We start from the raw sequence: 18,416 nt of genomic DNA on the forward strand, positions 1-18,416 counted from the left end.
CAGACTTTGGCTACAATAGGAAAGAGAGCTGGAAAGCTGAGAAAGCTTTAGTTTAAGTTCCAATCACAAGGTCTATCTAACAATGAGGCTGCACCAGAAGCAGAAAACTGGCCTCATCCTTCACTATCAGGCTAGGAGACATCTGATGAAAAGCAATTCTATCACCTAGGGGAAAAACAGGGGAGTGGGGAGAGACTTTTTCTTTGGTACAGGAAAACTAGAATGGCTGATGACTTGGAATAAAGTATTAGTATTATAGATAGGTAAGTTAATTAGATATCTTGTAGGCAATTATACAGGGCAGGCCCTCAAGGAGCCAACATAGAGGACAGTTAAGAAGCTAAAAGGAAAACAATTGAGGCACATTAACTGGTTAGCATTATTAAAAAAAAAAATAGTTACTACTTCCCCTAAAGATGAATAACAGTGATTGATAGTCTAAATGAGGAAATTCTTTATACACAACTTGTTTTCCCATTTGATCCCCATTTAATCAATATTACCTGGGTGACTGTACTTGTAATCTTATTGGTTGGTCAAGGTTTTGCCCTACCTCATTCCCACCTTGTAATTTTCCACTGGGTCTTATAGTTTTGTCCCATTTTTTACAAGCCTCATCTCGTGGCTTTGCTGTATAAAGCATCTGAAAAGTGGAGTGGGTGGGTAACCCATTTCCAGTCCCTCTTCTGTGTCTCTTAGACAGAAGCTATTTTTATGTCAATAATTTTTTCCTACTCTTAACCTTCATTGTTCCTAGAATTCATTCTTCAATTTTAGAGAACATAAACTCACATTTAAGATATCTAGCAGATTTGAGAGTTACATCTATTCCCCCTATATTATTAGCACACAGAATAACTATCATGACCCTTAGGCTTGTATTAATAAGCACAGGAAATGGTAGACTACTTCTAGAGGAAATTGAATCCTGTGGTACTTTGAAAGTATTGCAAGCAACAACAAAACTAAAGCTCTCTTTTACTAAACAGTAACTTGATCACCCAAAATCAATAATAAGAGGAAAGTCAATTATTTTCAAGAATAAATATTGTTGTACCTCTAGTAAATAGCAATTAATGCAAATTTATTTGAGGTAGCAAAAATAAGTATGAAAATAACAACTTTGGCAAAGAACAAAGATATTAATAGAACTAGGAACAAAGATAATTCAGATACTTGAACTATCAGTCAGAGATTTTTTACAAAACTATGGTTTCTGTGTTAAATGATCTATAGGAAATTGTAGCCAGATGTACAGAGTGGCTCAGTAAAAAGATGGAATCCATAAGACAAGAGTTACATTGGCCATAGCAAAGAAAATAGTTGCTTTCATCGATGAGTAGAAATAAAACAAAGAAAAAGAAAGGATGAAAAAAATAGCACATCCAAGCTATAGGATGACACCAAGCAATATAACATATATTTAGTTAGAGTTTCAGAAGAAAAAAATATTGAAATCAGGATAAATATATGAAAAATTAATGCCTCTAAATTTCTAAAATAGTAAAAATATCAAATCAGGGATCCAAAAATCTCAAATATCCTAAGGAAGATAAATGCTAAATACATACAAGCAAATAGACAACATATCTTCAAATTGCTAAACTGAGGGGAAGGAGACAATGAATAAATATGAATATTAATGTGCAGCCAGAGGAAACATAAAAATAATGCTAGGGTTTGAATGTGTATCCCCTCCAAAATTTATACGCTGTTAAGCTAATCCCCAATGCAGCAGTATTGAGAGTGGGGTCTGGGGTGTTCAGATGATGAACTGCTTGGCATCACAAATGGATCAACAGTGATAACTAGGGCTTGTGAGGGTTGGATTCACTCTCCTCTGATCTTTCGCTATGCGAGGACAGAGAATCCATTCCATTTTGCCCTCCCACATGCCCTATGAGGACATAGCAAGAAGGTTCACAGCAGACATCAGATGCTGGCACCTATCCCAAATCATCAACCCTCCACAACTGTGAGAATGTAAATTTTTATTCTTTATAAATTGCATAGTCTGTAGTATTCTGTTATAGTGGCACAAAACATAATAAGATGGATACATTACATTCAGAAGGCCAAATATAAGAATTATGGTGGACATTTCCTCAGGAACTAAGCAAATCAAAAGTCAGTAGAATGATTTATTGAAAGTACTGAATTAGGGGAAGGCAAGCAGGAAACTGTCAATCCTGAATTCTATAACCAGGGAAAATATCATTATAAAATGAAAGTGACATAAAGACTTTTTCTGACAAAAGCTGAGAAAATTTGTTGTCAGTAGACGCAACATAAGAAATATTAAAAGGAATTCTTTAGGTAGAAACAATATGATCCAGAAAGAAACTTGAATCTACACACAGAAATGGTAAACTCTTGAAATGTAAATGAAACACAAATAATAACTTATTTTTGAAGGTTTGCTTGTTCCCTGTTATAAACCTGGATGCTTAAGTATATTTTTTATAGAAAGTATTATCTATTATAACCTGATATTTTTGGTTTATATATTTTTGCTTCATAAAACTCTTTTAATTTTGTTTCAGAGAAAACCATTAATATCCTGATCATATGATGTCTTATCATGAAATAATCATGTAAGTGGATCCAAATGATTAAATATTTCTATCTCAACTTTAGTGATATTAATTAAAAATTACCCTATGGGGGGTACTGCTGAAGAACAAAGGAGTAATGATTTTATATGTAAAAAATTTCATTTAAGAATAATGGCAAAAGTGAAGCAAAGGTGAAATATCTTAAACTTGATGTTGTTGAAGTTAAAATACTTGTTTATTAACACCCAGCAACATGAAGCAATTTTAACAGATGTGTGAAGAAGCTCTGTAGACAGTATCATAACCTTGTCATTAAATGAAGTGCAGCTGATAAAAATGCACTCCTTTCATATGGGTAAAAGTCTGTCAGTTTATTTCTGTTCTTAAGGAAATCTCTGCAAATGTCTTTTTGGCATTTGTATTTTGCCTCAAATATGACCACGGAGAAATAAACTTTGATGAACTTCCATATGTATCTTATTAAGAATTCATAGAAGATTTTATTTGCCAAATAAAATGCAAACTGCCATTTTCCAGAATTGAATCAAAAATTCTAGCAATAAAATGAAATGTCTTCAATCCCAATAATTAGTATGTAGATTCACACTATATACCTAGCAAGTTATTTATCCTTCCCCACACTTACACAAAACAGAAATAAGTATCAAAAATGAGGGCCTGAGGAGTCTATTCATTGCACCATGAGCCTGAAAATATACCCAAACTACCACATGAACTTTCTTGTTTATTGCAGGACTGCCTAGAAATGGAAAATATTTTAAACAGAAGCAAATATGATAAATAATAGTATCACATTGTTTCAATATAAGGAATGAAAGATGCCTGATAGTCCTATCTTTCTTATTACCAATTACACTATTGATTCCAGTTTCAAATACTAATAGCAAGAAGACAACACCAGTATGCTCTATGTAGTACTTTTTGTTTTACTTCTCTCACATGTTACCTCTTAAAGCTTGGCTTATACACAGGTGCTTTATCTACAAAGTCCAGAATTTATCACCATGGCTACTTGAAGTAATCTCTCGATGAATGGCTTTGCTGCTTCAAAATCATCTTTGTGAGCACAAGACCTTGACAAAACAGAGAGCTCATGTGATTATGGTTCCGCTTCTGTAGTTCCCCCATCCTTGTGAGCACAAGACCTTGATAAAACAGGGAGTTCTTGTGCTCATGGTTTAACTTCTATAGTTCTCCCATCTGGTGAGCATAGGACCTTGACAAAACGGAGCTGTCTGCGCCCATGGTTGACCTTCTGTAGCTTAAGCTATGAAATATTCCTCCTCTGAGTCTTGCTTTCCCCTCAGCCTCCTATCAGTTGGCCACCCAGCTCATTTAGCTCACCCCACAGTCACCTACAATGAGTTTAGATGGTAGAGCAAACTGAAAGAGATGGGAGCTAACAAATACTAATAAACTAGCAAAAGGTTGAATTGAGACAAAAATAATTCTGTAAACAAATACAATTTAATATTATAATATATATTAAGATATATAATATATATCTTAAGTATGTCAGATATCTTAAGTATGTCAGAGAAGCCAATTAGAAAAAGATACTGGGTGTAGGCATTTGAAAAGCAATACCTAAATAAAAGTAGTAAAACAAGGGCCGGGGGTTTAGCCTAGTGAGGCACCACACCTGCCTCACAAGCACAAGGTCCTGAGTTCAATACTTGGTACCACAAAAAAAAAAAGAGGAGAGAGTAATAGAACAAAACAAGGGTCGCCAGAATAATGGCACTAGTAGTTTTTATTCTATTGGAAGGAAAACCGTGTTGAGAGGAAGTGGTTGAAGTCAGGTATGTTGTGTTGGTTCATTCATTTCCTTATAAGTAGAAGATACTTTACTTGATGCAAAAAACAAAACAAAAGCTACCAAAAACATTATGTAATTTCCCCCTAAGAGAGAGGAAGTTACAGTATTTGGGAAAGATTTAAAAAGTGAAAACATTCATGTAGATTGAGTATATAAAATAAAGGTACATACTAGGAGCTTTGTATGCATCCTGTTTCCTACTCTGAGAATGTTGTTCTAAAAGTATTAATCTTCTTTTGCCTTAAAAGAGGGTTTATATTATAACCTATCGTTGTCTTATATTTCTATTGAAGCTATACATGTACAATTTGCTACTTTATTGAATAAATTGTCTATTTTAGGAACAGTAATTTTCAGAACTCAAATTAACAATCCTTTAAAATTTTGTAAATCTTACATATAATATAATATATCAATACAAGTGAAAGATATATTCATTCCTCCTTGCAATATACATAATTTTTTACACTACCCATCAAATCCCCTCTGCAAGGTACTTTATTTTCGATACTTCCATAACCGTCATCTGTTGTACAATACAATGGCTGGGACTCAGCAAACCATACTTTGGTCTTGCCAACTGGTTCTATTATTAGCCTCTGAGCAATAAGGATGTTTAGAAAGAGACAGAAAGGCAGAAAGAAAGACCCATACTCTTTGCTCTTTTATTTCAAACTTTACTTTTGTTTCACATTCTGTATAACTGTTATGTTAAGAAAGATTCTTAGCCTTGTAAATAGCAGCGAGTTCCACCAGCTGTGTTTGATTCCAGTTTGCAGTACTTTTAGAATTAAGCATATGAAATTTCCCTGGGAGTTCCACCACACCCAGCCGGTGCTTCTTCATGTGTGAATTCACCTCTGATGACTCCCTCATTCATACTGATAATTTTTAATAATTTCAAACTTCTCCCTTTGTTGCTAAGCCCTATGTTTACTAGATACTTCTTACAGTTAATACTTGCGTGATATTTTAATGTACTTCTTGCCTTATTGATTTTTCAACCTCATTAACAACTCTTCATGCTAAATTCTTTATGTTAAAATAACTGCTATGGTGTGCACCTCCTCATTGGACCTCACTGACTGATAAGACAGTGGTTCCAGGAACATAGACTCAATAAAAAGAGATTTGGGATAAGTTTGGCCATATCTTTGATCAGGAATATAGTACTGAGATCCTTACAAATGGTAAATGAATGCTACCACATCATGCAGAGGTATCAGGATTAATTATATTTTTGCCTGTGTTTTATGATGATGAGGCAAGTTGCCTGGTAACTAAGTAACTGATTCATCCAACTGTTAAGTGCAGTTAGGATGACCCCAAGGAGTGCACTGGTTACAGGGAGAAAACAACAAGCTAGGCTATTTAAACTCAGTTCAAATTAGAGTGAGATAACTGTAGAAATTCTGACACTCTTAAACACATATTCCTTATTGCCACTGGCCTGGTCTTAATTAAAATCAGACACAAATTTTAATTGAGTGAATTGCAAAATGATAACTGGAATGAATCTGCTGCCTTGTCAGTTCTCTAATGTAAAGTTTAGGACACTGCTTAGGAGAGAGTAAGGTCTTCATAACTCAAAATGTTCACTGGGCTGGATACCAACTAGAAGTTAGTCTCCTGAGCCTACCTTTCCAGTGCCGTAGCCTGCTCTCTCGTTTATGAGACCAGCCTCTCCTGTTGAAGACACTGTAATAACCACACCTGGGGACTTACAAATGATTATTCTCAAGACCTTCTTGTTTCAATTCTGTTCACAGCTAGACTCATATCAACAGCATAATCCAGGAAGACAAGTACAAAGTCTAAGGAAGAAATAGCTTATACATATCAGAAAAAATTTAAGAGTTTTTTGTATTTATGTTGGCAGTAATCTGGGGATGTGATTTAGAACTAAATCTAAATTTAATTAATATAACTAAGGCTAGATCTAAATTCTATCATTTAATAATAATTCTGCAAGTGTCATATATCACTTACAGTATACACCAATAAATGGTACTATTGTTGTATACAATGCTGAGGTCTTTTATAAACTGTCTCAATTAACTTGCTCCAATCTTCAACAAGACTCTAATTATTATCTCCCATTTTACCATAAGGCAAAAATGATTTTCCAAGATCAAGTGGTTATCTAGTAGCATAGTTTGTATTTAAGCCTATGTCTATCTGACACATTTTGCTATTTCCTTCAAAGTAATACTGAAATAAACGTTTATGATGAACACATCTCTCATTGAAGCGGTTTTAGCACAAGAGGTCACAAGCAGAACTCAACTGGTTAAATTTATAATATTGAAAAAAGTAACAATTCTTGAATATGCTTTGGAATGCAGTATTTATATTTGAAAAATATTGACTCTATTTCCTCCCATCCTCTAAAACTCTATGGTATTTCATAGAAAAGAAAGCAACAGATACACCTGATTGAGCTTATGCTTTGAAAGATTTTGGGTAGAGGTCCATGATGGAAACACTTTGGGCTTTATTTTTCTCTTTTGTGAAAAAAAGAACAATAATTTTTTTTCTAATGTTATCCTGAGGATTCAATGGGATGCAAACAAAGCATATAGATAATGTTGTTCTGTGAGATTTATGCATCTCATACTATTAATACACTTTCTAAACAACTGGTACTACATCTACTGTATAGTAGCAGTTGCAAACTAACTGTGCCTATGAGGTGTGTATGTGTGTTTGTATGTGTGTGTAAGAGATAAAGAGGGACTGGAGAGGGAGAGAGAGACAGAGACAAAGAAAGAAGGAAAGGGAAAAATACAGAAAGGGAAAAATTAGAAAGACATTTTAAAATTAATGGATTTACATGTATTTTCCATTAAATTAAAATCTTATCTTTGGTCATGGAATGCTATAATGAAAATAAGTCAACGTTGACATGGAAAAAATGAAGCACAAATTTAAGTCAATGGTTACAAAATTGTGTTTCAAAACTAGCTATGAATAAAAAAGGAATCAAGGATCCAAAGTAAAGCTAATTTGTTAAATTGTTATTTTCAAGTTCCTCCTACCTGCATAATGAAGGCTAAAGAAAACATTTGAATCTCAGAAACACATAAATCACATTTAGTTCACTGAAAATCAGGGTCAACTTAAATGTTGTGTGATTAAGTGTTTCAGTAAATATAACTGTTCTACGTTTAAAGGAAGATGGAGCAAACAGCAGAGGTCGGCAGAACACTTATCCTGTGAATTCACTTTTATCAAAAACACTCAAAGGTTGTTTATTTTAAAACAAAATGTAGCTCAATCACCTCCCCAGACTCACATTTGCTGAAGCTTTCTTGTTAAATTAGAAAACTCAAATTGACTATACCTACTGAAGAAGGTTAGGAGTAGTCCTGGCACAGTCACTTTGGCCTCTTTCCTGGAGGCCTTTGGAAGGATGCCTTTTGCCTCTCACACCTTTGTTGTCCAATCAACCACTGGGCATCTGGTACAGCAGATGGGCTCTGCCACGTACCTGGAACAGTCACCCCCAAGTGCCTTCTCCACTTCTTCATGAATCTAGCTACCTGTTCCCCTTTCCAAACATTCATTCTAGGAAATATTAATTGATCAGTTGGTATGCACAAGAGACTATTAAGCTGAACAGACACAAATCCTTACCTCAAAAGCTTTACGCACCTTAACATCCAAGTCTTCTTTCTGACATTTTCCTGATCAAATCACGTCTGGCCTGGCATAGATTGTGTGACATCATACATATTACTTTCATTTTTATACTGCATTCCTTCTATGTTCTTCTCCTTATGCCCTTTCATTTCCTTTTTAAGTTTTATCAGCTATTCCAATCTCCATGTCTTGTTACACCTTTAGAATTTATTTTTCTCCTGGATAGGGATTCCTTACTCATTCCTAACAAAATGAGGAAATATTTTCAACACAATATACCTTGTATTAATCCTAAGAGTATATAATTCTGCAGGTGCAAGTGGCTAGATTTATTTATATAACTGATAGCTTAATCACTGAATACAAAATGACCTTAGGGTTTTTATACAATTTTTTCTTGAACTTCAAAAATCAAATTTTCTATCCACGATACCAAAAAAAAAGAAATCAAATTTTCTGGCATGATAATTTTAGTAGCAATTTTGCATATATTGTTTTGGACATTGAAAGGTGAGAGCAAAATAAAATGATTTTAATATTTGACTAAGAAATGCAACTGATAAAGGCTGGCTAAGCTTGGTCAGTACAAGCAAGCACTCCTACAGGCCTACAGTGTGTCATCTGGGGACCCACTCTTTCTGTGCTTTAAATACTCAGCAGGGTCTACAGTTAGCTGTATTAGATTCTCCCATAGCTACAGTATTGGGAGAAGTCACATCTTTCCCAGGGCACCTTATATGGTTTGACTGAGTGAAGCAAGGCTGTAAAGGCCTGGCCTTCTCAGCTGTAATAGGACATTAGGCTAAGTATTCTCCTTTCAGAGCTCCCCAAGAATTTGAGCTTGTATAGCTCTTGAACTTTTTCTCAGCACAATTCTGCTTCCTCTCCTTCATTTCACTGATATTGATTTTTAAACATCTGTTTCCAACTAACCTAATCCTCAAAGAACCTAATTTATGATAAATGCATAAACAAGAATGTAATATGTGTGGGTGGGGGAATGAAAATATAAAGAAAATGTGATGTCTACAAACAATGGAGTACTACTCTGCCATAAAGAAAGATAAACTTGAGTCGTTTGTAGGAAAATGGATGCACCTTGGGACTATAATGTTAAGTGAAATAAATCAGACACATTAACTAAAATATCTCATGATTTCTCTAATATGAGAAACCAAATTATACATGAAGAAAAAACTAAAAGATAGGCAATAAGAAGTAGGGAGTGAATCTTTTTCATATGGGAAGAGGGTCAAGACATTGAGGGAGAGAAGAGGATAGGAAGGGAAAGGGGATGAAAAAAGGAATGGGGATGTGTTCTGTACATGTATCAAATCCACACATGGAACATAAACATTATATACTGCAAACATGTACTGATTGTTTTACAAAGTGAAACTTCAAGTTCCATTCAGACACTAGTGTATTTAGAAGATGATTGGTTAGAATATAAAGAACTTCTGTTTAGAAGAGCTGAGAAGCAGAAAGCAATTATAATGTAGTAACCTGTGAACTGTGGGCCTATTAAAATTTATGAAGTAAGTTTCTGGTGCAAAAAAAGACATGCTAGATTTTGGTGGATTTTTCTTGATTGACTTAAATTTCATTGAAGCTAGCATCAGTTTTTCTGTCATATGAGATGAGTAACTTTCTCACAAAGTATTCATAGGATTTGCCTCCCCGTCAAAATCTCCTTCATTCTGTTTCAGATGAAAAGCGTTCCTTTTATCCATAGATCACCTATCTGGATCCTCTCTTCTTCCATATTCTCTGGGTTTTTGTTTCATTCATTTTTTAAAACTCTGCCTTCAACATCTACCTCTCTTTTTCTAAATATGTTCAAACATATATTTTTAAAAGGTGCTCACCATCCCTAAAGTATGCACTGAAATATAAAACCCTCAAAACAAACTTCTATATTTCAAAGCAATAAAACAAGATTTTAAAACACATCAGCAAATTAAAAAAACATAAAATAACAGTTTTATAAAGTCCAAATGGTATTTAGGTACTATTAAAAAATGAGTAATATATTAAGTAAATTAATTTGTTTTTTAACTTTTATCATTTTTTTCTATTTTATATGTTAATGTATCTACTATTAGTACTATAGAACATATTTGCAATTCATGTTTTTATTATTAATGGTTTATAATTGAAAAATTGGCTGCTATTATCTTTAAGAGCATTGATTTCATATATCTCCCTGCACTGTCTGAATGCATATAAAAATCTTTATGTTAAACTAAGATATAAAGTTATTGACCTTATTTCTAAAGTTATTTTACACAATGGAAAGTAGCTACAAGTACAATATTTACTGAATATTGCATTAAACATTTTATTGATTTTTTTTAAAGTAAATGAGTTAATAGTTATGCAAACATTACCACTGAGGGTAAAAAACATATACATTCTGTCTGTATTATTTCTTACAACTGCTTGTAAATCTATAATTCTTTAATAATAAAAAATATTAATGAGTCAAAAGTTTGAATATTCTGTTCTCAGAAGCAACATTAATGATGATATCAGATAATATTCACAAGATGAGAGTTCAAGGTAGCATCAACTCTTATCTAAGTTGATCATAAATGATCTAAGATGATAGATATTTTTTTCAGTACTGGCGAATGAACCCAGGGATCTTCTACCACTGGACTGTATCCCCGGATATTTTTATTAATTTATTTGGTTTCCATTTTGAGACAGATTCTTGTTAAGTTGCCCAGGCTAGCCCAGAACTTCTGATTCTCCTGCCCCAGATTCCTGAGTAGCTAGGATTGCAGGCATGTGCCACCAGGCCTGGCTAAAATACATTTTTTAAAGCTAGAATTTTATTTTAATGCACCTGAATCAATGCAAACAGATTAGTAGTGAAGATTATTCTAAAATTTTAGTGTTGAGAGTAATAATCTTAAAATCTCCCTCTCTGTGCTTTACTCAAACTTTCAATCCTTTTCTTTTTTCTTTTTTTTTTTTTTTGTTACCAGGGATCGAACTTGGGTCCTTGAGCTTGTGAGGCAGGCAGCAGCAGAACCACTGAGCTAAATCCCCGGTCCGTTTCAATCCTTTTCTTAGAAATAAGCATTGTCATGCATTATATTTCATTTATTCAGTTAAAATGTTTTCAAAATATATACAGATTAGTACGAAAAAGATCAGGTTTATGCTATTAACAACTACATAATATTCAACATCTGTTTGATTTGGGTTACCATAAATCACTTAGCTGTTTTACAATTAACAGAATTGGACAAATAATACGTAATGCTTTATTATTACAATGGAAGATGAAATTAAGATTTTATATTTCTATTTGTTTAAATATATTTCTGAAGGAAATGAAATAGCTGCATTTTTAATATTCACTTTTAAGTTCTAAAGATTCTTAAATTGTCTTCTATAAGATATTAATGCAATTTTCCCATAGAGTTATTAATATATTAACATTTTCAGAATAACAGCCTGGTGGGAAAAGCATTAAGTATCCTTATTACTTTAATTTCATTTTGCTGATTAGTTAGAGGCATTTCATTTGCATTTTTTCCTCTGTGAATTGCTTGTGCAGTCCTTTACTTAATATTCTATTGACTTGTTTGTGGTAATTCTTTTTTATGCATATATTAATCATATTATGTCTATATGCTTGAAATGTTTATTTTTCCTTTTTTCCTTTACATTTTTAAAGTTTGCAGAGATGATCTGAAACTTTTTGCTTTACACTCTATGGATTTTATTTTTTATTATTTAAAAAAGGAATATAAATCAGACCTATAGTTTTCTAGTATAGTTTTGTTAGTGTCTGTGTGTGGGTAAATTTTTACTTAGAAATTTAATTAATTAGTATTTTTTGCTGTGAGAGAAAGTTATAATTTTTGTTTTCCAGTCCAATAAACAAATTGCCTTGATATCTATTTGTGAACAGTGAATCATACATCAATTGTAGTGTCAAATATTTGCTACACTAAAGTCTTCTGTAATCATCACTGTCTACTTAGATATGGTTTCACTAAGAACAGATTTTTGTCAAATATCTTTAAAATGTGTTTTTGTATCTTATAAGCAATAATACACTTTGTATTAATCAGCTTTTTTTCACTAAAACAAATACCTAAGATAAGCAAATTATGAAGGGAAATGTTGATTTTTTCCTCACAGTGTCAGAAGTCCCACCCCATGAGCCACTGGCCCCGGTGGCTTTTGAGCCTGTGTTGATGAAGCACATCATGGCAGGCACCACATGATCGACAGAGCAAAGCCGCTCACTTCAGGCCCGGAGAATAAAGCAAGGAAGAGGAAGTCCTGCCATCACCTCAAGAACATGGTCCCTATAACCTAAAGACTTCCTAGGAGACTGCACTTCTTAAAGGCTGCATCACCTCTCAATAGTATCTTGCTGGAAACTCACCCATTAAGCCTGTACTGCCTGGCCCTTTAGGGGACTTTCCAGGTGAAACCGTAATAATTTTCATGACACCTGTAGAATTTTCTGGGCACGAAACAGTGCAGTAGCAATTTTATCTATTTTATACAACATTAAATCTTTTATTTTCCTATAATAAAGCTAAAAACCTCTTAGCAATGTGACAAGTATAAGAGCTCTATATTACTTGGTTTGATTGCTAACTCCAATGGAGCTATTGACATTTATCCTTTAATATTATTTAGCAGAATTCATAAAATACCTAAGGATAATGCACAGCTTCTGTAGGAACTAGTTAAATAAAAATCAGTTATAAAAACATACCATAGTACATTTATTGATATTTAATGACATTAAATGACAAATATTAATACTAAATGTGAGGTTTGGGAAAAACAATGTTTCATGCACAAATATGAGAAATATTCATATTATAGTTATTTTGGAAAGCAATTTGACAATTTCAAGAGTTTGGCAAGAATACGGCCCTATTATTTTTCTATTATTAGGAAAATGAATTTTGTAAGTGTGTATGTGGTTTTTCATTGCAACATAATTGACAAAAGAATTATTCATAAATATAATCAATGCTAAATGGAATAGAAATAATAGGTAATGAAAATAGATATAATGTGTCATATTCACACAAAGAAATATACTATACTGTATTTATATAAAAAAATGAAATGTACTATATAGCCATTAAAAGTTATATGTGTTACTATGGGAGCTTTGCTAAAATATGAAAAACAGCAAGTTGAAGCACTTATAATAACATTTATGCTAGGCTTCAAAATAATTCAGTCATTCTTATTTATATTAAAATGCTCCATAAGAGAATAAAAAGTATGGAAAGAAAGATATACCTTAATGCCTGCGTAGTGTTTTCTCTAAAGAAAGATGCCATCAAAGAGTAGGAAATGGGGTCATGGACAGAATAAGGGGCTCACTTGCAAAACACTTCACCTTTAAAATTTCTTATCTGAAGGAAATATCTTGTGAGTTTTTAATACTAAATTTAGGTACATAGATATTTTCTCTAATTATTGATGCTTGGAATCTTTCATTAAAATATTATTTTATTTGTTTTTTAGAACAGAAAATAAAATATTATCTATAGACAGGATATTTCTTTTCCGGTTGAAATTTTCTTGTTTAACATGATGTTGTTTCAAGCTATACAGGAAACCTAGACACAGTGGCACACTTCTGGAGTCCCAGATAAGTGTGAGGATCACTTGAGCTCAGGAGTTAGAACCTAGGCTGAGCAACGTAGTGAGAAAAAAAAAAAAAAAAGGACATAGAAAAAGGAAAATACAATACAATATTTTGAGGTGTTATCAGATGAATAAAATGCAGCATAATTTTTAACTACAGAAATTAAATCATGCAAACAACAATTAGGTGGTTTCACACTTCCGTGAATGACAGCCTAGTTGAAGAAACCTTGGTTCAAATGATTATGACTGACTTGGGGCAAAGGGCTTGAGACTGAAACAGAAACACGCATTGACCACTGGTTTAGTTTACTTATTTGTTTTTCAGCTGAACAAATTAAGGTTCACAGGGCTGGGGATTTAGCCCAGTGGTTCTGACGCTTGCCCCGCCAGCACAAGGACCCGAGTTCGATTCCCGGTACCAAAAACAAAAACAAAAAAACAACTAAAGTGTACAGTGTTTACACGACTTTTCAGAGTCATACCACTTTCTATTATGAGCTCTTTCCCGAAACTATACTATATACGATTTTTTTGCCGGCTCCCAGGATTTAAAAAAAATAATTTCAGGATGTTCCCTTATTGACATAACTGGTTGTATTAGCATTTTCTCTAACCATTTAACAAATACTATATTTACCTGGGTAGAAATGTGATACGGGGCTCACTGTTTGTTTTAATAATAATGTAATTTTCCAATGTTTTAAAATCTGTATACAAGATGAAAGAGTTTAATCTTATTTTTTTTGCCACAAGTACAATCATTCTATCTTCAACATATAAAGTATTTTTAAAATACTGATTTCTGGTCGGCCAAAGATGGCTGCACCCTGGCGAGTGGACCAAAGGTTGCAGTAAACCTCTGCGTGGTGGAGGAAGAACGTGGGAGGCGAGTCTAAGACTTAAGATGGAAAATCATAAACCTGATGATACCATCAAGGAAAACTTAACTGATATCATAGCCAGAAAAATTAACCAACTTCCAGAAACAGATAGGAGCCCACTTGAACTTGGATCAACATATATTGGACTTAATGCTGCTTTCTGTGGTCTGATAGCAAACAGTCTTTGTCGGCGCACCTTGCATGTGACAAAGGCTCGTATAGCCGCTGGCTTACCAATGGCGGATCCCATTTTTATCAGAAAACGCCACTTATACTAGTTTTGTAAGTTTACCTCTGTGTACAGGTGATTTGAATTGTGAAACATGTGTCATGACACGGGCTGGACTGATTGGTTTAGTTTTTGGTGGTTTGTACCCTGCTTTCTTGGTTATACCTGTGAATGGTGCCCTAGCAGCCAAGTATCAACCAGCCCTGCTGCCAGAGAAAGGAAACAACTGAACATACTGGATTAGAATATCCAAGCCTATCTTTAGAAAGATGTTATTTCTCTTTTTACTTCAGACTGTATTTACAGTATACCTTGGGTCTAGATAATATAAACTACTTATAATAGCTCTTCAGTTACCCAAACCGAGCCTAGAAATTCACTGATTTTTAACCAAATATGTATGCAAAAATAAAAGTGAAAATAACCTGTCTCTAATGTTAAAAATAAACATACACTTGTAATCTAGCACATGAGGTACAAGACTACCTAGGGCAACAAAAGGCTGAACCTCAGTAAAAACTAGCCACTTAAACAAGAGTAAAGACAGGTTGTGCTCTGAAAGAGTGTTTGCCTGGCATGCATGAAGCCCTAGGTTCAAATCCCTAGCACTGTGCAAAAGAAAAAAAAAGGATAATTTATCTATAAAGTTTGCTCATTTGCTCAATACTGTCTTTTCTACCTTGCTTGTTCCACTCTTTTACTTTAGGCATTGAGTTTGGTCTGTAATACAAAAAGAAAAACTAACCATACAGTAGTTTTCAGTGAAGACTTCACAAAGCCAGACAGGAAAAAGATTTATCAATACAGCAAATTTACACATGCATCATTTTCTCAGTTCAGTGTCTATGTAGGATGATTAATCCATAAAATCTTAGAATGTATTTAATAACCTTCCTCACAAGGGATCAGTCCCAATCTATATCCTTGGAAAGCTCTATTTGTAATATTTAAACAAAGTCTCTTTTGAAGGTTCCATATATTTTGGGATAGTTCTTAAGACTCACAACCTTGTGACTTTTTTCAGAGTATGATATTAGGCATTAATATTTAGGTATTAAGTGCTCAGTACTCTCATCAGTAACCTCACCAAAGGCTAGTATTATATATGTAAGTTGCCTAACATAGCACCTGACAAATCAAGCACTAAAATAATAGCCATAACTCTTGTGTTTTCCCTGCCCAACAGTACTTTCTATGACTTTTGTAGCTACCCTGTCAATGTTAGCCACTAGCAATATAGGTTTTAAGCAAGTAGTGCTTGTAGTGGGGGTGCACAGCTACAGTGTTAGACAGTGCACTGGTCTAGATCAACACTTAAGAAAACCAGTCATCACAGAAGAGTACAAAGCAAAATCTAAAGTGTCAACCTAGATGATATATTCTACCTAGTCCTCCCAAATACAGTGATTTATCTTAAGTATTATGCTACTTAATGTTATATAAAGGGGAATCTAGAAAAGACAGCTGTGCTAGTGAAATAGGCATTCTGCTTGTTTAGAAAAAAATAAAGCAGTGCTGCCAGAGATTTAAAATTCAAGTAAAATTAAAAAATTTTCAGTTTTTCTGAAAACAAAAATTTATTTTTTTAACAGGCACATGACATGTATTCTCCACCAAACTTACATATGTACAGAAAGATATCTCAAAATTTTTACTGTGGATATCCTCTGGACTACAGTTAGGGTTGTTTGGGTTTTTTTTTTTTTTCTTTATTTCTGATTTCCCAAGTTTTCTATAATAAATGCGACTCTTAAAAACTAAGGAAAAAAAATACTGATTTCTGTTGAATTCCTATGGGGATCCTAATCTTAGTGTTATTTGTGTAAAACAATAAGGTTTTATATTATTGAAAAGGTAGGGAATCATGCATAATGATTTCTGAATCAACAGCAAATACTTAGTCTAACCCTTCTTCTTCTTACTTGTACCTAAGTCAATTGTAATTAAGCTTAACATTTTCTTTCAGCTTTCTCCAGAGATCTCCATCACTTACTATGTTATTTCAACATGATTTTCATTTCTGCTACTCTGTCAATATCACTAGGTCCCTCAGGAAATGGACTGTGTACAATGATAAAATCTTTAAAGAAAAAAGTAGATCTGAAATATCTCCATGACCATTTTTCAATATTTTTCCAGAGCTCTGCAGAATACTAACATTCACTCACTGAAATAATGAATAAATAAACACAATTGGATATGTTTAAATATTGTCCCATTGTTCTTCCTATAAAAATAATTTGAAAACAAACAACTTAGGTAATTCAAAATTGAACTCTATTATAATTTCCAAGTATCAGTTACAAATTGGGAGAGAAATAATCAATAGAAAGTTTTTAGTGCAACCTAATTGTTAATGTTCTTAGGAATAGAATATATATATGTATATATTAATTTCTTGAATTTAAATACTTGCTTAGCAACACTGGCGACTTTCAAATAAATGTATTGGCACAAGTTAATGTCAGTTATAATACTATTTCTTCAGCTATTAAACACTATCTTATGCCAAATTATTAAATATAACCAAGATGGTCAATAATTTTTTTAGCAATTAAATGAAAGGGCATTTTAACTACATTTACTCTTAGTATCAAATTCTAAGCTTATTTAAAATTCAGAGATTTAAGGAGGTCATGCTAGTAAACTATTAATAAAGTACTTGTTTTTCTCTGTGTTGTATGCATTTTTCCATTTCCAGAGAGAGAGAGAGAGAGATTATTACTACTTCCTATAGCAGCCCTAAACTTTGAGGTTCTTTCATTTGGATAGTTTTGGAATAGCTTGTGTATATCAAATTTCTTCCATCAAAATCAAAATATAAGGCAAGTAGTACCACTGATCTTGGTAGAGAAAATCCAGATAAGTATATCTTCTATTTTGGTTCATAGGAAGTAACAAACCCTATATAAATAAGTCCTTGATTAAAAGTATAACATTCTTTAAATATGCATAATCATTTTTTGCAGTTCTTCAGAAATATTTCATAGACATATTGTCAAATAGACATATTTAACCAGCTTGCTGTATATATATTTATCTACACAGAACTGATTCGTTCCTTATGTACAATAAATGGCATTTTAGGGGATTAATCATATTGGATATACTGTGAATATATACAGGAATCACTGACTGATGGTAATTGGGGTCATTTCTGCTTTTATTCCTTGACACATTTCATGTAAAGAACTTACAGACTGTATAATGGTTATTAATTTAAAATGTTTTCATGAGAGATGACTGATTATCTGTATGTGTATCATCTCAACACTGGCTCAGCTACATCTTTATCAGACCATTTCTTCATTGCACCATTGTAGTGTACTACTAATTTCTGGAAGACTCAGTAGGTAGATAGCATCTGTACAATCATTGTTATGCATCAATTTTTGGTAACTCCTGTATTATAAATTGAGTCTCCTCATGTGATATATTTTAATACATAGAAATTTCTTACTGGATTGAATATTTTGTGAGTTAATGTACAGTGGTCTCACCGAAACCCTATGGGTAAGAAAGGTAAACACATACTCTAAAAAGACTTAATTACTGCCAAATGAATTGTTGCCCCTTCCAGGGGACAAAGCATACAGTATCAATTTATTAGTACATATTTCATT

The 18,416-nt window shown here is 33.2% G+C and overlaps 1 pseudogene; it reads left to right on the top strand.

The window, feature by feature from the left end:
• The first annotated feature begins 14,169 nt into the window (after positions 1 to 14,169).
• Positions 14,170 to 15,176, top strand: LOC101707687 (transmembrane protein 126A pseudogene; annotated as a pseudogene).
• Positions 15,177 to 18,416: the final 3,240 nt, after the last annotated feature.

The sequence above is a fragment of the Heterocephalus glaber genome, unplaced genomic scaffold (assembly GCF_053883595.1).
Source record: "Heterocephalus glaber isolate CG9 unplaced genomic scaffold, H.glaber_assembly_v1.0 deba00000546, whole genome shotgun sequence".
Lineage (NCBI taxonomy): Eukaryota > Metazoa > Chordata > Mammalia > Rodentia > Bathyergidae > Heterocephalus > Heterocephalus glaber.